A 21,459-nucleotide genomic window follows, 5' to 3' on the forward strand; every position below is an offset into this window, starting at 1 on the left:
GCACCGTGGATACCGGGAGCATCCCGATTGTGGAGCGGCCTGGGCGGAGCCAGGGCATCATGCTGGCCTGAGGGTCCCAGGTCGGCCGCACCTCCAGGACCGTGATCACACCGTGAGGCCTACAGGCCCATGACGAGTGACTGCAGGGAGGACCCTGCTAGGCCATGCCGACACCGGCCTGGTGTGCCGGGGCACCCTGGATACCGGGAGCATCCCGATTGTGGAGCGGCCTGGGCGGAGCCAGGGCTTCATGCTGGCCTGAGGTTCCCAGGTCAGCCGGACCTGCAGGACCGTGATCACACCGTGAGGCCTACAGGCCCATGACGAGTGACTGCAGGGAGGACCATGCTAGGCCGTGCGGACACTGGCCTGGGGTGCCCGGGCACCGTGGATACCGGGAGCATCCTGATTGTGGAGCGGCCTGGGCGGAGCCAGGGCATCATGCTGGCCTGAGGGTCCCAGGTCAGCTGGACCTGCAGGACCGTGATCACACCGTGAGGCCTACAGAACCATGACGAGTGACTGCAGGGAGGACCCTGCAAGGCCATGCCGACACAGGCCTAGGGTGCCGGGCACCTGGGGCACTGTGGATAACGGGACGATCCTGATTGTGGAGCGGCCTGGGCGGAGCCAGGGCATCATGCTGGCCTGAGGTTCCCAGGGCGGCCACACCGCGAGGCCTACAGGCCCATGACGAGTGACTGCAGGGAGGACCCTGCTAGGCCGTGCCGACACTGGCCTGGGGTGCCCGGGCACCGTGGATACCGGGAGCATCCTGATTGTGGAGCGGCCTGGGCGGAGCCAGGGCATCATGCTGGCCTGAGGGTCCCAGGTCAGCTGGACCTGCAGGACCGTGATCACACCGTGAGGCCTACAGAACCATGACGAGTGACTGCAGGGAGGACCCTGCTAGGCCATGCCGACACAGGCCTAGGGTGCCGGGCACCTGGGGCACTGTGGATAACGGGACGATCCTGATTGTGGAGCGGCCTGGGCGGAGCCAGGGCATCATGCTGGCCTGAGGTTCCCAGGGCGGCCACACCGCGAGGCCTACAGGCCCATGACGAGTGACTGCAGGGAGGACCCTGCTAGGCCGTGCCGACACTGGCTTAGAGTGCCGGGGCACCGGGGATACCGGGACCATCCCGATTGTGGAGCGGCCTGGGCGGAGCCAGGGCATCATGCTGGCCTGAGGGTCCCAGGTCAGCCGGATTTGCAGGACTGTGATCACACTGTGAGGCCTACAGGTCCATGACGAGTGACTGCAGGGAGGACCCTGCTAGGCTGTGCCGACACCGGCCTGGGGTGCCGGGGCACCGTGGATACCGGGACCATCCCGATTGTGAAGCGGCCTGGGTGGAGCCCGGGCATCATGCTGGCCTGAGGGTCCCAGGTCGGCCGCACCTCCAGGACCGTGAACACACTGTGAGGCCTACAGGCCCATGACGAGTGACTGCAGGGAGGACCCTGCTAGGCCGTGCTGACACCGGCCTGGGGTGCCGGGGCACCGTGGATACCGGGAGCATCCCGATTGTGGAGCGGCCTGGGCGGAGCCAGGGCATCATGCTGGCCTGAGGGTCCCAGGTCGTCCGCACCTCCAGAACCGTGATCACACCGTGAGGCCTACAGGCCCATGACGAGTGACTGCAGGGAGGACCCTGCTAGGCCGTGCCGACACCGGCCTGGGGTGCCGGGGCACCGTGGATACCGGGACCATCCCGATTGTGGAGCGGCCTGGGGGGAGCCAGGGCATCATGCTGGCCTGAGGGTCCCAGGTCAGCTGGACCTGCAGGACCGTGATCACACCGTGAGGCCTACAGGCCCATGAGGAGTGACTGCAGGGAGGACCCTGCTAGGCCGTGCCGACACCGGCCTGGGGTGCCAGGGCACCGTGGATACCGGGAGCATCCCGATTGTGGAGCGGCCTGGGTGGAGCCAGGGCATCATGCTGGCCTGACGGTCCCAGGTCGGCCGGACCTCCAGGACCGTGATCACACGTGAGGCCTACAGGCCCATGAGTGAGAGTTGGACACAGGAGTTGTATTGTTGGAGTCTGCAGCTGTTCTGAGGTACGTGCGTGTGGGAGTGCCCTTTATTACCATGACGTCATGACGTAGTCCTGACGCCTCTTAAAAGGGCAATACACTTGGGAGGGCCACACAAGTACCTCTGGCTTCAAGTAGCTACCGGGGTCCAGGGTCGCATGCGTCATTGCACCTGGAGGCGGCCTGTGACTAGGTGGCCCTCACGACCCTCTAGGCCCCCTGGCTGAGCTAGGGTTACCAGCTCTGCCCTGCCTTCATCCCAGGTGATTTCAACGCCCCCTTCTATTTTGGCCAGCACTCCTTTGAGGTGTGCTGTTCTGCAGGGCTCTGCTGTATCCCCTTCGTTGTTGAGCGCACATCTCTCTCCCCTGCTGACCCCTTTGGGCTCGTTCGCTGGTAGGATTCTCAGCGGCTGAACTCAAACTGGAGAGCCCCGCCCCTAATTGCCCACAATGCCTTTTTGCCGTACGTGCACTTGCACCAAGATTTAAAGTGGGATAAGAAATTTAGGTGGGGCCCTCATTTGGGGCGTGGCCTAAAAAAGTACACAAACCATAGTAGGTACGCACACAAATATATCACTTTTCAAGCTATCGTTCTCCCTCGATAAAGCTTTATAAGAGATGGATTGAATTGCGTACCTTTCAAGCCATCTTTTATAAACATTGAAATTAGCACGAAGTACCCAGTTCACCGAGGGTCAGACTCCTCCGTGATCTGGGGAGGGGGTGGGGAAACAAAAGGACAGTAACTTCCTCTTGTGGACCCTCGTGGGTGCGGGTGTGGGGTCACTACAGGAAGTTACAGTGATTGACGGAAGTGACTGTAACAGCTGTGGCTGGCTGGCACTTCTGTCCGCTTGCCTGACTCGAAAATGACAGGCACATATCCAGTCGCGGCTGCGGCAGCAGCGCGATAATGTGTCCCGCCAATGTTTTGGACCGGGGGACCCCGGCTCTTCCCCATTTTTGGAGACTGTCGGGGCCCGGCCCACTTAAAGCACTGACTTACACACTCCCAAAATGCATCTGGCAAAGACAGAGCTTGGTCGTGGGTGCTGCTCCCAGTGGCCCTCTAAACTGGACCCTTGACCTGTACTGCTCAGAAAAGCCAAACTCCTGGAGTCATCCTGGCTCGGCATCTGTCCAGGTTTCCACGAGGCTCTGCAGGTGTGCACAAGGCTTCCATGATCCGTGCCCGGGCCAGTCCTTGCTCGCATAAGGCGTGCTCGGGTAATTCTCTCTTTTGTCCTCACACCGTGACTACGCAAATAGTTTGTGTGTGGGTTGCCGGCGTGTGTGATGCCGTTTGGTTGCCCGGCTCTGTTTGATCCTAAGCGTCATCCGCACAGCACTCCTGCTCCATCAAGCACCTTGGTTTCTAGTGGCAGTCAGGGGGCACTCTGAGGCTGAGTGTGTAGCGCCCAGAGGTCTGTGCAAAGCAGACCCTTACTTCTGGAGACAAACTACCGCAGTGACTCTCCCTCTGGCCACCTGAGCTCCACGCCAGCCCATTGGCTAGAGGACCCTGGGTTCTAGCACATTATCGGGCCGTGCCGACCCATTGGCTAAAGGCCTTGGGTTCTAGCACATTATCTGGCCACGCCAGCCAATTGGCTTAAGGACCCCGGGTTCTAGCACAGTATCAGCCCGCGCCACCCCATTGGCTAAAGGACCCTGGGTTCTAGCACATTATCGGGCCGTGCCAGCCCATTGGCTAAAGGACCCTGGGTTCTAGCACATTATCGGCCCGCGCCAGCCCATTGGCTAAAGGACCCTGGGTTCTAGCACATTATTGCTCCGTGCCAGCCCATTGGCTAAAGCACCCTGGGTTCTAGCACACTATCTGGCCACGCCAGCCCATTGGCTAAAGGACCTTGGGTTCTAGCACATTATCTGGCCGTACCAGCCCATTGGCTAAAGGACCCTGGGTTCTAGCACATTATCGGCCCGCGCCAGCCCATTGGCTAAAGGACCCTGGGTTCTAGCACATTATCGGCTCGCGCCAGCCCATTGGCTAAAGGATCCTGGGTTCTAGCTCATTATCGGGCCGCGCCAGCCCATTGGTTGCAGGACCCCGGGTTCTAGCATATTATCGTGCTGCGCCAGCCCAGTGCCTGAAGGACCCCGGGTTCTAGCACATTATCGGGCCGCGCCAGCCCATTGGCTGAAGGACCCCGGGTTCTAGCACATTATCGGGCCGCGCCTGCCCATTGGCTGAAGGACCCCGGGTTCTAGCAAATTATCGGGCCGCGCCAGCCCACTGGCTGAAGGACCCTGGGTTCTAGCTTATTATCGGGCGGCGCCAGTCCATTGGCTGAAGGACCCTGGGTTCTAGCATATTATCGGGCCGCGCCAGCCCATTGGCTGAAGGACCCTGGGTTCTAGCACATTATCGGGCGGCGCCAGCCCATTGGCTGAAGGACCCTGGGTTCTAGCACATTATCGGGCCGCGCCAGCCCATTGGCTGAAAGACCCTGGGTTCTAGCACATTATCGGGCCGCGCCAACCCATTGGCTGAAGGACCCTGGGTTCTAGCTCATTATCGGGCCGTGCCAGCTCATTGGCTGATGGACCCTGGGTTCTAGCACATTATCGGGCCGCGCCAGCCCATTGGCTGAAGGACCCTGTGTTCTAGCACATTATCGGGCCGCGCCAGCCCATTGGCTGAAGGACCCTGGGTTCTAGCACATTATCGGGTCGCGCCAGCTCATTGGCTGAAGGACCCTGGGTTCTAGCTCATTATCTGGCTGCGCCAGCTCATTGGCTGATGGACCCTGGGTTCTAGCACATTATCGGGCCGCGCCAGCCCATTGGCTGAAGGACCCTGGGTTCTAGCACATTATCGGGCCTCGCCAGCCCATTTACTGAAGGACCCTGGGTTCTAGCACATTATCGGGCCTCGCCAGCTCATTTACTGAAGGACCCTGGGTTCTAGCACATTATCTGGGTGGGGCAAACTCCCTTTCAGACCAAGGGACATGGAAGACCACTGGAGTTTCAGAAAGAAGCTCAAAACGCACCTTTTCAAAGTCTGTCTAGAGACTCTAGATTAATAACTCTTCTTGGTGAGGTGGTCAGACATTAGCTCCGCTGGACCGCTCTGCTGGCAACATTTGCGTTCACAATCTGTGCCATAGCCATAGAAAGGGCACCAATGCAGTGCAGTACAGTAGCTGCTGCACCAGAGCTCCCACCGTGGCAATGACCTTCCTGTATAGCCTGGGCCCAGGCCAGGCACCAGAACCTTTTAACCTTTGCAATTGAAATGGGCCTCGTCCTGTGCGTGGCCCACTGCGACTCAAGCAAAGAGTGTAATAGCTTTTAAAAGGCCAGCCAGTTTCCAACGTCTGCGCTTTCCCTGCTAGGAGCCTTTCTTTGTTCTGCCACGCAGAGGGCAATCAACCGGCTCTGGAATAATCTGCAGCCACTCGCCCTCGTTATCAATTGCTTTATATAGGATTTTGGCACAGAATGAACCCCTAGAGTGGGTCGCTGGTGGGCCCATATTTCCTAAAACGGCACCAGTCTTCACAAACTAAATGCTGCGTCGCTTTAAGTGTGCATTTGCTTGCCAAAGCTGCACCTCCCCAAAAGTTTGAGAACAATCACAGACATGCTTTGCCCTGCTTTCATCTCCGTGGTGTGTGGCAGGGGATGTCATTGATGATTAAGGAAGGCCATGGAGGGGCCATTGGCATGCTGAGAACTCGACCATTGCAATGTTTACTGGGAAATCTAGTCCCCGTTATAGTGTATGCCCCACAGAGCCCCCCTCCGCCCCCACCACAGTCCTCTAGCCGTGCTGCACTGAACCCACCCTCCCCATGCACGTGTAAAATGTCAGAGCCTTCAGTGTGTGCAGACCATGGCCCCCGACTTGGGCCTTCATCCTGTGACAGCCTCCTCGATAAAGGCATGGAGGGAGGGTGGGGGGGCGAGTGGCTGCAGGCTGTCAAGCGACACGTGCACTGTAATTTTACATATGGATTGTTCTCCTGGGACCCAACAGTGCACGTGCCACCCACACATATATTTAGCATTTTTTCTTTGCATTTTCAAACCTTAAACTACACCGTTTGATGACTTGTTTTAAATGAACAGATGCAGTCAGGTTCCCGAGCTCCAGGCAAGGGGGCACAGACATAATTTTGAAATTGCCCCCACCCCAACACATTTCTGAGGGCCCTGCCCATGCCGGGTGAGCCACAGGTGGGCAATGATGCTTCAAGCAGTCAGGGGCTGGGGGGGGGGGAGGGGGCACTCTACCCAGTGTCGGGGTTCCGTGCCTTCCTCGAGCAGCCTGCAGCGACCCCTAGCGGTGGACGCCTGCATGTTGGCTGTGAGCCCAACCTCTGCGTCCCTGTTCCCCCTCTCTGTTGTAAATATGTTCCACGAGCGGAACAAATGCCGCATCAATCTTCTGCGAGCGGGCAAGTCCTGTGCGGGAGGGGGGCAAGAGAAACCAAGTCCTGCTCAAGCGCCAAGGGCGGCCGCGATTTATGACGGCGCTCTGTTTTTCTCGCTTGGATGAAGGAAGAGACTGTGGTCCTGGAGTGTCTCAACTCTGCACCGATTCTGCCGCCCCACTGTCACACCTGGAATCCAAGCTGCCTTCCTCGGGACATGAACCACACATCTGGACGTGGGCAGAGACCCTACACGTGGCAGCATTGGGCACCAGCACCCACCCCCGAAATTCTGGCCAATTCCCGAGGGGACCTGCTGACCTTCACAGCCGTCATCATGCAGCTGGCATCTGCACCAATACTTTCCTTTGCTTCTCAGCGGTGCCTTTTTAGGTGTGGATTTTCAGGCACTTGGCGCTACAATGGGGTGTTTCCCAAATGAAAGACTTCCTCTGCCCCCATGCAGCTCCAATAAACCAGCAACTGTGTGCCTGCTTCCAAGACCATTAAAGAGGGTAACACAATAATAATAATAATAATACTTTGGCCTTTATATAGCGCTACGAACCCTCAGGTATCTGAGCGCTGATAAAGCTGCCTTTTAAAGACTAGTTTATAGCCAGCTTGTCCACTATCGTGACATGCAAAAAAAGTGTTTCATTTTTCATTTTATGTGGACATCAAATATTCCTAACATAGTTGACCAGATGAAAAAAAAAATAAACTTTAAAAAAACAGTATAAGCAATAGACATAGAAGTAGGACGACAGGAAACACAAACAGGGCTCAGATAAAACTGTACTCCTACTTCTCTGTTGCTGGCCTGTTACGGGAGTGTGTTCACAGACACACTCCTCTCATTGAAGGAAAGCGACCAGGGAAGGGAGGGGCGAGGAAATGGGGGCGATAAAAGCATTCACGCAAGCAGGAAAAGCATCAGATTTTGGGATTTCGTAATCTGCTCCCGGCAAAAACCGAGATCGTAGCCACCAATCCCGGGACAGGGATTTCAAACCCCCAAAACTTTTGGGACGCCGGGTACAAGGGCAAAATACTGGGACGGTCCCGGCAAAACCAGGACTTCTGGTCATCCTATCCTAACATCATGAATTACAAGCAGCTGGACGTTTGGGACAAACAATCGCTTTACCAGGGGACCATTTTACACAATTTCTTTTAAAGTGAGCATCTGTGAACGGTACACATAAAAGCTGTCCGCATGCTTTGACACCACACAATATCTACATTCATATGGGCCGGAGGAGTCACAGAACGGAATTGCCTTTTCCGCACCGCCCTCCTCTCTAACATACAAAGTCACCAATATTTACAGCAGCTTGGCATGTTCATACTAGCACAAATGCTTTGGATTCTTATGAAATCCTCCTTCTTTTTCACACAAGCCAAAACCAAGTCCAAAGGAATCCATTGCAAACATCACCTGCCATACATATGGCAGGCAACTGAGCTTAGGGCCCTTTAGGAACGTGCATATGTGATGGATGGGATCACACAGAATAACTGAGTCCAAATGACGGAACCAACTCAGGAAGATGGCAAGTTGCTGTTTTATTGACAATGATCTAAAACAGGGAGTTTACAGCAAACATCAATGGACGTACACTCGATTTCTCTCAGTGATCTTCACACAAAACATAGCTTTTATATCAATAATAAGTCAGAGGTGACATCATACTATGTGGCAATACTGGAAAACCTAAGGGTCGGAGTTGGCTTAAGGGGAACATCGAAGTATACTTTCTGTAGGGACTAGGATTGTTATTGGCTGACCACTATCAAGTGGACAACACATGCCTACCTCCAAAACATGTAATCTTCAGAAACACAGTTTCTCATTGGTTTTCAAAATATAAGGTCCTTCGTTATATGGACTTTTATAATTGGTTGGCATGCTTGTGCCAGTCTGGAACATTCCTTTCAGTTGGCAGCACATAAGCCCAGAGCCAGGTGCAAGGAGGTGGGCTTGACACTACCTCCCCACCCAATTAGCCCAGCATCTCTCATCGCCCATGCCTTCTCCCATGAAGATTGTCTTTGAACTTGGCCTTGCAATGTATCCTTGTCTTTTAGAATGCACAGGATTGAAGGCACTCACTATCGTGTTCTGGGACTCCAATTTCGAACTCTATTTTCATCCTTTGCCCACATGACAGGAGACCATGATTTGGTCTATTTGCAGCTTTTAAATGTCTTAAATGAATAAAACTTGACACTCTCGGCGTTCTTTCTTTGCACCTTAACAAGGGATGATTCATCCTCTGCATGTTCGCCCATTTCCAGAATACAGAGCTGACCCTGGCTGTTTCAGTCTTCACTCCAGGCCAGACAGCCTCGCTATGTAGCACCTTGATTCCACGTATTCTTGCTGCGACACAGCTTTCCCTTCCCGCTTCAGGGGTCCTAGCATACTAAATTCATCTACCGATGCCCAGCTTCTATATAATGGCGGCTTTGCCATCGCCCTATTCACTACATATTGCCAGCTTCTAAGATTACTTATTCTTCCTTGCATTTTAGCATCTGTACAATTATTGAACAGTTGATTTTCTGCAGCACTTTGTGCACATGTAATCTTCTTTTTCATATTTAAAAGTTCACTTGATTTTTTTTTATTTCGTCATTATACATCTCCTTCAGCCAGTATCTCGGGATGTCGTACATACTCTTTTGTGACGTCACTAACTTCTTTTCTTTGCTCTTTCTCATATTCCTTCAGGGAGTTCCTCCCTTAGGTTGTCATCACTTCGGGGATACATTTGGTAGGGATGTCTCAATGATGGGTATCTTCTTTCGAACACACGCAGCAGTATTGGCACAACTGCTGGTGTCAAACATGGCACGATCTCAGGCTTCCAACATATGGGAGGTAGGGGGGCCAGGGTTTCCTGCAGAGGCATGCAGCTGCTCCTCTACATTCCCCCCTCTAGTTGTGTCCTCGACCACCCCCTCAATCGTTTCCACATCCCGGTATTTTCTCTTGAAGAAGTGTTTCTTTAGTGTCCATATCTTCATCACCCCGCTCAGGGTGCCGGCTGATTTGACATGTTCATCTACACTCTAGGTCATGTAGTTACATTGTGCATTCGGGGTACAATAGACCCATCGTTCCACGTACATATGATTCTTTGAGTACAGAAACTTGGTTCCTTCCGGTGCTACGTTGCTAGCCTCTATGTATTTTCTAACAGCGTAATTAGTCAGCTCCTTGGCGTTTAGTTCAGGTTTGACATCGATCATGATCTTCATCCCTACCACCTTCTTTGCCGTTTTCTTTTTTGCGTTGGGCAATCACCATCCTGACCAAACCAAATCCAAACATTACCAGCACCAGTATTACTCCAAGAACCTTGAATCTATTCGCCAACCACTGTGGAATCCATGAAAACGGAGGCAAACCAACTGTCATCTTCAATGTCATCTGTCTCGTCTTCCATCTTGGCATGCAGCTCTGTCAACAACATTATGGCCTCTGTCAAAGTTCCATTCTGGTCATCGTGAGAAGGTGTAAATGTGCAACAAGATGGCCCGATTTTGGTGCAAACTCCTCCTTCCATCGCTCTGGTCATATCAAGGACATATCTATTCTGGAGGGTCATCGGTTCTATGGCCCTAGCTCTTCTTTGATGGCGTTGAATCCCTTTATGGTAGCATTGATTGTCTGCAAAAGCTCCCACCTGGTAATTTGCAACCACTTGGCATTTGCCAATGTTGGGATTCCAGGCATGAATATAGCTGTGATTATCATAGCAGTCCTGCTGAACAATTTGTCCGCTTCAGGAATGGTATCATACGCTGTTATTGACTTGGCTGAGAAATCATTTTCTTTTTTCTTCTGTCGTTGGAGTTCAAGCGATCTTCTCTTTCTCAATGGTTATCCACTTTTGAAAATTCACCAATGTTTAGATCACTCTGCGGAATCACTAATGCTGGAACGTTGATGAGTACCAGGGAACACACTCCGCCCCAATCCATGGGCATCTTAATGTAGGCTCTAGATCCACTAGCCCAATATCGATCCATAAGGATGGCCGTCCCTTCTCTCATCCCAGGAACGTCAATGGTGGCTTTGCACTCTTTCTTATATTCCCACGTGGTTCTTTCCATGATTTCGGAAACAGTGTCGCATTAACCAATGGGACTACAACTACTGGGCCTGATTCGTCTTCTACCCATGTCAATAGTTTGGAGTGCTTGGCCCATGACTTTAAGCACCCGTCATTCACTTTCTACACTTCTTGTACGTAGTATGTCTTCAGCAGATGAGCTGCACTGAACACCATTCCTTCTTTCCATCCCTTCTTGGTATGCACTTGTCCATAGATCAATAGTTGTGTTTGTTCCCAACATCCAGGTGATCCTGCTATTTCTGTCACATCAGGACAATTAATTCTCTTAATTTCTTCAATGATCACCTCATCCTGTCCTGCAGCAGGATACACAAGCATCTTGCTTTTCCATCCAGGCTCCTTCTCCAGTTGTGTGACGTTGATACAGCCATCCTGGTATGGAAACAACCATCTTGATCTCCATCGCAAGGTAGCACATCTCCGTTGGAACTGTCCTCGAGTAATACATGCTGCAAGATGGCTGAGGCATTTCACAGTGTGCTGATACCTCCTTCGAAATGATCCTTTCTGTATTCATGGTATAGGGGATGAGCGAGCAGACATAGCAACTCTCATCAAAGCTCTTTCCCCACTTGTTTCATGTGTTGACACCACATGGTATTCCCCAGGTGAGCTGCGTTATCTAGATAGCTGTTTATCCCTTCATTATCTTCCTCTGCATCTCTTTTATGCCTCCCAATGCACGTCTAGAGATCAAGGAACTTGTCATTATTCGTTTTCACAGTGAGGAGAATCATAGGAGCTCTTTCTTTGGTAGTAACTGTAAGATAAGGAACAGAAAGACAATGAGAACGATCATGCAAATATAAATCATGCATAGGAATCTGGGCAGCCATTTTTCATGCGATCGCATTGTTTCTGAACTTGTGTTCTTTCTATAATCGTGTTGTCTTCTTCGTTAATCATTTCCGATACAGTCATCAAGCTTCTTTTGTGTCTGCAACTGTACAATGTGTTCAAATATAGCAATAATGAGTCTTCTTATTACTGGACCATATCCAGGGAAAACACTGGAATGTTTTCCCTGGAACTTGCAGAACCGAAATGGGACATTTCACCTTTAGTTTATTTTTCATCAGGTTATATAGTGCAGTGGTGAAGTGTCCCGCCTACAAACCTGACGACTCTGGTTTGGTCCCCGAGGTCGGCTTTAATTCATGAATTCAAAGAGGACATTCAATGTTTTTCATATTAGATGGGGGGACTGAGTCCATCCTCTGAATGAAGTGGGTGGACTCCACCCCCCCCGTGTACCCTAGACTGGAGTCCTGAATGCAAGTACACTCATTATGTGCAGTACGAGACTGTCTCTTGTAGACTGTAGTCTCAAGTTCGAAGCGCTCATTACCTTACGTCTGTTGGGGTCAGGGTTAACCCCAGCTACAGTGGTGTGTGGGCAAGGTCAGCTCGCTATTTGATGCCTGGACACCGTGCCGAGGGATTGGATCCATCTCCACTCACCAGCTTCACGGTGCTCCAATGAGGTAGAGAGTGTTAGCTCAGGCGATAGGCGATTGGCTGAGTGGGAGCTAGTCCAGTTGCTTAGTCCTAGCACAAGGGTACAGGTAGGGTGCGTGGTGAGTGAGGCTTGGTGCTCATGGCTAGGAATTCGGAGTCTCTTGTGAGAAGGATCTGCTCTGGTGCCATGTCGGTAGAAGGACCTCAGCTACTGGAAATGCTCCATTGCCTCTAAAATACCCGTTGGGGATTGGGAGAGCTTGGAGGTCTTCTGGAGAAGGTATGAAACGCGCTGCGATCTTGTGGTGAATTTCCATCAGGAGATACAAGGTAGCGTACTAAGGCCAGAGGGCATCAGTTCCTGCGATATTCCAGAGTCATCGTGGGGCTGAAGCTGAAGCCACAGCGAAGGTCCTCGCGGACTGCAGTACGCTGTAGATGGTTTGGTTTGGTCCAGCTCAGGCTCAGCATCACTGAGGAAGGGGGTGTAGGAAGACTCCAACCTCCCTGGGCTGCAAGGTACTATGGTTTCAAAGTTCGACAGCTTGGTGCCATTGCTCTCGCCTCTTTGTCGTTGGGTTTGCCATGGTGAACAGGTCCAGCAATGCTTCTGGTGCGTGCGTGGTCAATATTGGCATCAAGACTGGTCCCTCAGGCAGAGATAGGGGCCCTCTCCTGGCCTCAGGAAGCCGGGTTCCTGGGGCAGATCTTCACTGGCGGGAGAGTCTTGAGAGATTGCCAGCTCCACTGTGGCTACCTCACACCCGGCCTTCATGTCCATACCTTCTTCCCAGTTTAGTGCTTGTAAAGGTTGCCAATTGGGGATAAATAGGGGGTTCCAAACAGAGGGTTACATTAATTCCAACTCTTTGTGGTCTGTCTACCGGTGGGAGCCGCCATTCCCGGGCAAGGTCTCTGGAAGTGGAATGGAGTCCTTGAGCTCAGGTTTTTGGGGGTTGAAGGGGATTGTCACCCTCGACGTTGCAAGAAAGCAAATGTGTTCCCCGGTTCTATTTTGTGCATAATTACATCAGAGGATTGTCAATGCCATCTAGACTCTATTATATGGTGAAAGAAACATTTATTGAATCTTTTATATCGAAAACCTTTATAGTGAATGCATTTAGAGGTGGGGAAAAGGGTTAAATATTTTTGGGAAACGTTTGGGGTGGGTTTTTAGGGGTCAGAAATTGGGTTTTTGGGGGATCCCCCCAAAAAAGGAAAAAAGTGCATTCACTATAACGTTTTTCGCTAAATAACTTTTGATGTATGATCCTTCTCTATATATTACCTCGATATAAAGACATGGAACCATTTGGCAGTTCCTGCAAAACAAAGCAAAGCTCATTACAAACTAGGTCCAGGTTACATATTGACAGAAAACCTATCGTGTGCGGAGTGCGTGACCCCAGGGTGGACCTGTGGAATGCCAGCAGGAGGTCTGACTTCATCGTCCATGCAGAGCTGGTTATATGGTTGTCACCAGTTAATAAAGCCTGCGAGACCGGCCTAACTACACAACGCACCTTTGCAAAGAATTCAAGCCCGAAACCTCATTATTGAGGCTTCCTGTGAACTGGAGCACCAGTGATGCAGAGCACAGCGGGGCTAGGTTCTGCCCAACCTCGCAGGGTCAGAAAGGGTTGTTACAAGGTGCCAAGCACAGTCTGAAGGCAGCTGTGCCCTATTGAGGGTATACAGTGGGAAGTTGGGCATAGAGTGGTGCCTTGGGCAGCAGCGTGCAGATTCTACAGCTGGGCGGGCTCTTGCCAGTGGCACTGCCCTGCACGTGACTAGATTAAGGTAAACTAGACCGTCACTCTTGAAAGCGCATGTATTGCACGCTGTGCAGCAGAGGCCTGGCAAGCAGAGATCGAAGTGAGCGGGAGCAGAGTACCACGGCTTTCATTTTCTACTGTTAAGTTAGACTACTCTTTTTACAACCATTGTCACAGTTCTGGAACGGCACTTAAGTTACAGCACAGATCTTCTCTCTATCATCTTCTAGAAGTGCAGCTAAAGTGAAAGCCCACCGTACATTTTTGTGGAAGGAGTCTTTCCTCACACTCTGTCTCCCCCTGATTTTTGGAAACCCTGTCGAACGTTATCTCAGGTTAAATGCTAAGACAGTATAGTTTCTAAAGGTCCATGCCGTTTAAAATGGATACTATTTTAATAACTGATGGCTATGCAGGCTTTGCCCGTTCAAGCCCCCTGGACAAGTCTAATGTTGCAGGAGGAGCCCGGGTGACTTTCAGGGCACACCTGAGGGGCGAGGGGGGGTTCCTTCAATGAAACTTATTTGCCGACTCCAGGTGGCTCCAAACGGATTGGTTTCTGGGTGTAAGAGAAGTGATCATGGGACAGCATCACACGGTATATCCCAGGATGGAACCTTTGCTACCTCCAGGAGAGCATCACACGGTATATCCCAGGATGGAACCTTTGCTACCTCCAGGAGAGCATCACACAGTATATCCCAGGATGGAACCTTTGCTACTTCCAGGAGAGCATTGCACGGTATATCCCAAGATGAAACGTTTGCTACCTCCAGGAGAGCATCGCGCGGTATATCCCAGGATGGAACCTGACCTTTGCTACCTCCAGGAGAGCATCGCACGGTATATCCCAGGATGGAACCTGACCTTTGCTACCTCCAGGAGAGCATTGCACGGTATATCCCAGGATGGAACCTGACCTTTGCTACCTCCAGGAGAGCATTGCACGGTATATCCCAGGATGGAACCTTTGCTACCTTCAGGAGAGCGTCGCACGGTATATCCCAGGATGGAACCTTTGCTACCTTCAGGAGAGCGTCGCACGGTATATCCCAGGATGAAACCTTTGCTACCTTCAGGACAGCATTGCACGGTATATCCTACGATGGATCCTTTGCTACCTTCAGGAATGCATTGCACGGTATATCCCAGGATGGAACCTTTGCTACCTTCAGGAAAGCATTGCACGGTATATCCCAGGATGGAACCTTTGCTACCTCCAGGAGAGCATTGCACGGTATATCCCAGGATGGAACCTTTGCTACCTTCAGGAGAGCGTCGCACGGTATATCCCAGGATGGAACCTTTGCTACCTTCAGGAGAGCGTCGCACGGTATATCCCAGGATGAAACCTTTGCTACCTTCAGGACAGCATTGCACGGTATATCCTACGATGGATCCTTTGCTACCTTCAGGAATGCATTGCACGGTATATCCCAGGATGGAACCTTTGCTACCTTCAGGAAAGCATTGCACGGTATATCCCAGGATGGAGCCTTTGCTACTGTGAGAAACCAGAAGGTGTCTCACCCACTAGTCCCCGGGGATCTGTTATCCAGGTGGCCAGGAGACAGCCATCGCTTTTGAATCCAGTTCCTGGGGGTGGACCAGTGTGGGAGGATCACCTGAGTGAGGGGTCTTCGGGGAGTGGGAGTGCGACACTGGATGGTGAGCCTCGGTTTCCCTCTTACAACACCTTTTCCCCATCCTGCCACGTAGGATACTCAGACACTGTACGCCCCACCCTTTTCCAACACAAACACTTTCGCACACCACGAAAGACAACGGACTAACACCGGAGCAGTTTACCTGACATGTCCCAACACAAAGTTCACGCAAAGTCAGGCAATTGACCAGAATCACACACCTGATGGCCCTTTCCTTTCCACACAGGGATAAAAGGTGGAGCACAAGAGCTCACTACAAGCAAGACAGACCGCACGACGAGACAGCTATCCAAGTACAGCAGTTCAAGAGGAGGAGAAAGGTGGCAAGAACCAAAGGGGTGACAAGGAGAGAAGCGGCATTGCCCTTTCCGACCCAGACCTGCAAAGCCTCCGCAAAAGGAATCATAAGACCGCGAACAATAGCCAGCATGTATTGCAGCAGATGTCAGTACATGTGGCATCACATGTGGCATCACATGTGGCATCACATGTGGCATTGCATTTCTCATTCTATGGGCATCAGATGTCGTTCCGCCATCCTCTCATAGAAGCATTTGTCCCCTTTATTCTACACATGATATAAGGTATTTATAACTCGCCTATACACAAGTGTTTCAAGGCACGATGAAGCAAGGGGGGGACAAAAGGGAGACGGAGACTAGGCCAGGTGACATTCAGATCGTGCAAGTGCAGGGGAGGGGAACAGTGCGAGGGGGAGGGGAGGCGGCAGTGCAGTACATGGCATCACACAGTAAAACAATAAAAAGTGAGGCCAGCTGGTGGCAGTGCAAGGTTAAGTACAGACAACAAGTGTCCAAGTGCTGGTAGGGGGACTGTAGGGATACAGAAACAGACCCAGAGTGCATCGGTTGCCAGGGGGGCAGTGCAGGTGTGCAATTGGTGGGGAGGGGACCTGGGCCCGAGATCAGAGGATAGCCAGGTAACCAGTGCAGTTTCAGATTCAGCCAGGAGTTCAGCAGGGGAGAGGAAGAGAGAAAGCAGAAACAAAGAGGAAGGTATTGAGGTGCTTCCAGAACCGTAGATGGTTCTCCTCAAGTTTTAGAAAGGCAGGGAGGCTGTTCCAGAGGGTGGCCGCAGCCAAAGGAAGAGATCTACCACCAACTTGTTACTTGGAGAAGCGGCTGACCCTGAGGGAGTTGGAGGCGGAGGAGCGAAGAGCTTGAGTAGGAAGGTGTTTACGAAGAGAGCGTTGGGCTTGTGGACAATGCAGAGGGTTTTGAACTTAATCCTCGCAGCCACTGGGAGCTAGTGCAGAGATTTCATTCCTGGAGAGATACGATCCCTGGGCTTGAGGCCAAGGACAAGTTTTGCAGTCCTGTTTTGGATGAGTTGCAGAGGGCGGAGAGTAGAAGCAGGTACATTTAGAAAGAGGCTGTTGCAGTAATCCAGGCTAGAGAGAACACAGAGCTCTGGAGACACTGAGCTTCTGGAAGGAGAGGAAAGGAAAAATACCTCTGAGGAGGTGCAGGTGGTAGTGTGACTTCTTAGAGACGTCAGAGATGTGAGTAGAGAAGGAAAGCGTTGAGTCGAAGATGACCCAGAGGTTTTTAGCCTCGCAGGTGGGAGCAGGAAGAGGGCCAAGAGACGCTGGCCAGAGAGTGACAGGAAAGGAGGGAGCAGGAGTGCCGATGAGGAGAATCACTGTCTTACTGGCATTGAGGTAGAGATAATTGGCGGCACACCACTCCTGGATAGCAGACAGACAGAAATGAGAGAAGGAGAGGAGGTGGCTGAGGGAAGCCTGAAAATGAGTTGTGTCATCCACATAGCACTGAAAGTTGGGGCAGAGAGAAGCAATGCGGTGGCCAAGAAGTGCCAGGTATTGGTTGGACAGACAAGGAGAGAGGTTAGACCCATGGGGAACACCACAGGTAGAGAAAGAGATAGAGGAGAGGAAGGACACTTGTTGGACCTGGGAGGGTCCATCATAGAGGTAAGAGGTCAGCCAAGGCCCTGATCGGTGATATCCAGGTTATCACGAAGACGGTTGAGCAGGATGGCATGGATGACCGTGTCAAAGGCAGAAGAGAGATGAAGTAAGATGAGGACACAGTGGGTGTTGGAGTCGAGGTTGAAGAGCAGGTCTTCACAGATGTTCTGGAAAGCAGTTTCCGTGCTTCTGGCAGCTCTGAAGCCAGACTGATGGTCATGGAGACAGCCAACAGAATCAGTGTGAAGGTTAAGCTGGGAGATGGCCAGCTTTTCCAGGAGTTTACCCTGGAAAGGAGTGATGAGATCGGGTGATAGTTATCTTTTTAATGTCTAGATTATAAAGCACTTGAATTGATCCCGATCTCATATTTGGACCTGACTTTGCTCATCAACTAGTCTTAAACTTCGATGTTTCCTGTATTTAAGCTACATCTTTCTTGTTCTATTAATGTTTTTGGAAATACTATGCATAAGTATTCGTAGATATGCACAATTATATGCAAATTGTTACATTATTTATTGAATTTGTATTATTATATTGATGACTGTTTCTAACTTGGATCTGAATAAAATAAACTATATAAACTAAAGAAAGTATGAGAGGGTAGACGTGCTCTAGCACACTGCAGAACAGGAAAGGATGGGGACACAAGCATTTCAGAATGTGATGTAAGATATGCGCGCGCGCGCGCGCGCACGAATGCGCGTGTGTGTCAGTACGGATTATACTAGGATTACTCCAGGCAGTGCTCCAGATAAAATGTTGGAGTATTTTACTCCCTATTTTTTTTAAAGTTGGGAGTAAAATTATTTTTTAGGGAGTAAAACTAAGTCCAATTTCCAATGGCAATATTGTTTACGTGATTAAAATATGTTTTAACTAGAAAACGGAAATGTTTTTGTAATAATGATTCCTTTGCACTTAGTTATTCATACACATTAAAAGATACATGTTCACTTCTTCTGATCAGGCAGTAATAATTGTAGTTTCTTCCTGTGGGACACCATACACTACTGTTCCAAACATAGCCATGAGCTGTGTGGGTGAAAGCCGGGGCGCAAGGCCCTATGTGTCAGCTTCCTATTTTTTGTTGGGAGCACTTGTACTCCCTATTTTTATTTCTTCGGAATTATTTGCCTATTTTTAGGCATAGAAAGTTGCCAGTGCACCCCTTATCTGTAGGCTTGACTCATATTATGCTCATTGCAGGGTTATCCAAGTTCAGGGAGCCTCTTCTCCGTACCAAGAGACAGTCTGCAGATGATGAGTGAAAGGAGACCGCAGACAGAACAAACTCTAATTCTGCGATTTTTCTCCTCTTGCTCTTGTTTTTTCCCATCATTTTCTCTTCTCCTCTTCCATCACTCTCCCTCACCTCTGTTCCTTTACTCCTCTCCTCTTCCATCACTCTCCATCCCCTCTGTTCCTTTATTCCCCTCCTCTTCCCTTCTCTCCATCCCCTCTGTTCCTTTACTCCCCCCTCTTCCATCACTCTCCATCCCCTCTCTTCCTTTACTCCCCCCTCTTCGATCACTGTCCATTCCCTCTGTTCCTTTACTCCCCCCTCTTCCATCACTCTCCATCCCCTCTCTTCCTTTACTCCCCCCTCTTCGATCACTGTCCATTCCCTCTGTTCCTTTACTCCCCTCCTCTTCCATCACTTCCATCCCCTCTGTTCGTTTACTCCCCTCCTCTTCCATCACTCTCCATCCCCTCTCTTCCTTTACTCCCCTCCTCTTCCATCATTCTCCATCCCCTCTCTTCCTTTACTCCCCTCCTCTTCCATCACTCTCCATCCCCTCTTACTTTACTCCCCTCCTCTTCCATCACTCTCCATCCCCTCTTCCTTTACTCCCCTCCTCTTCCATCATTTCCATCCCCTCTCTTGCTTTACTCCTCTCCTCTTCCATCACTCTCCATCCCCTCTTACTTTACTCCCCTCCTCTTCATCACTCTCCATCCCCTCTTCCTTTATTCCCCTCCTCTTCCCTTCTCTCCATCCCCTCTGTTCCTTTACTCCCCCCTCTTCCATCACTCTCCATCCCCTCTCTTCCTTTACTCCCCTCCTCTTCCATCACTCTCCATCCCCTCTCTTCCTTTACTCCCCTCCTCTTCTATCACTCTCCATCCCTTCTTCCTTTACTCCCCTCCTCTTCCATCATTCTCCATCCCCTCTCTTCCTTTACTCCCCTCCTCTTCCATCACTCTCCATCCCCTCTTCCTTTACTCCCCTCCTCTTCCATCACTCTCCATCCCATCTTCCTTTACTCCCCTCCTCTTCCATCACTCTCCATCCCCTCTCTTTCTTTACTCCCCTACTCTTCCATCACTCTCCATCCCCTCTCTTCCTTTACTCCCCTCCTCTTCCATCACTCTCCATCCCCTCTCTTCCTTTACTCCCCTCCTCCTCCATCACTCTCCATCCTCTCTATTACTCCCCTCCTCTTCCATCACTCTCCATCCTTTACTCCTCTCCTCTTCCATCACTCTCCATCCCCTCTCTTCCTTTACTCCCCTCCTCTTCCATCACTCTCCATCCCCTCTCTTCCTTTACTCCCCTCCTCTTCCATCACTCTCCATCCCCTCTTCCTTTACACCACTCCTTTCCCTTCACTCCCATCCCCTCTGTTCCTTTACTCCCCTCCTCTTCCATCACTCTCCATCCTTTACTCCTCTCCTCTTCCATCACTCTCCATCCCCTCTCTTCCTTTACTCCCCTCCTCTTCCATCACGCTCCATCCCCTCTCTTACTTTACTCCCCTCCTCTTCCATCACTCTCCTTCCCCTCTTCCTTTACACCGCTCCTTTCCCTTCACTCCCATCCCCTCTGTTCCTTTACTCCCCTCCTCTTCCATCACTCTCCATCCCCTCTTCCTTTACACCGCTCCTTATCCCTTCACTCCCATCCCCTCTGTTCCTTTACTCCCCTCCTCTTCCATCCCTCTCCATCCCCTCTGTTCCTTTACTCCCCTCCTCTTCCATCACTCTCCATCCCCTCTTCCTTTACTCCCCTCCTCTTCCATCCCTCTCCATCCCCTCTGTTCCTTTACTCCCCTCCTCTTCCATCACTCTCCATCCCCTCTGTTCCTTTACTCCCCTCCTCTTCCATCACTCTCCATCCCCTCTTCCTTTACACCGCTCCTTTCCCTTCACTCCCATCCCCTCTGTTCCTTTACTCCCTCCTCTTCCATCCCTCTCCATCCCCTCTGTTCCTTTACTCCCCTCCTCTTCCATCACTCTCCATCCCCTCTGTTCCTTTACTCCCCTCCTCTTCCATCACTCTCCATCCCCTCTTCCTTTACACCGCTCCTTTCCCTTCACTCCCATCCCCTCTGTTCCTTTACTCCCCTCCTCTTCCATCACTCTCCATCCCCTCTGTTCCTTTACTCCCCTCCTCTTCCATCACTCTCCATCCCCTCTTCCTTTACACCGCTCCTTTCCCTTCACTCCCATCCCCACTGTTCCTTTACTCCCCTCCTCTTCCATCCCTCTCCATCCCCTCTGTTCCTTTACTCCCCTCCTCTTCCATCACTCTCCATCCCCTCTGTTCCTTTACTCCCCTCCTCTTCCATCACTCTCCATCCCCTCTTCCTTTACACCGCTCCTTTCCCTTCACTCCCATCCCCTCTGTTCCTTTACTCCCCTCCTCTTCCATCACTCTCCATCCCCTCTTCCTTTACACCGCTCCTTTCCCTTCACTCCCATCCCCTCTGTTCCTTTACTCCCTTCCTCTTCCATCACTCTCCATCCCCTCTTCCTTTACACCGCTCCTTATCCCTTCACTCCCATCCCCTCTGTTCCTTTACTCCCCTCCTCTTCCATCACTCTCCATCCTCTCTTCCTTTACTCCCCTCCTCTTCCATCACTCTCCATCCCCTCTCTTCCTTTACTCCCCTCCTCTTCCATCACTCTCCATCCCCTCTTCCTTTACACCGCTCCTTTCCCTTCACTCCCATCCCCTCTGTTCCTTTACTCCCCTCCTCTTCCATCACTCTCCATCC

General features: G+C 51.4%; 1 protein-coding gene across 1 annotated transcript in view; it reads left to right on the top strand.

Moving 5' to 3' along the window:
• NCS1 (neuronal calcium sensor 1) overlaps nucleotides 1-21,459 on the top strand; it is a 441,477-nt gene that overhangs the window by 283,686 nt on the left and 136,332 nt on the right. The gene's annotated exons all lie outside the window — the stretch shown is intronic.

The sequence above is a fragment of the Ambystoma mexicanum genome, chromosome 8, assembly GCF_040938575.1.
Source record: "Ambystoma mexicanum isolate Mex_15411 chromosome 8, UKY_AmexF1_1, whole genome shotgun sequence".
NCBI classification, from domain to species: Eukaryota; Metazoa; Chordata; class Amphibia; order Caudata; family Ambystomatidae; genus Ambystoma; species Ambystoma mexicanum.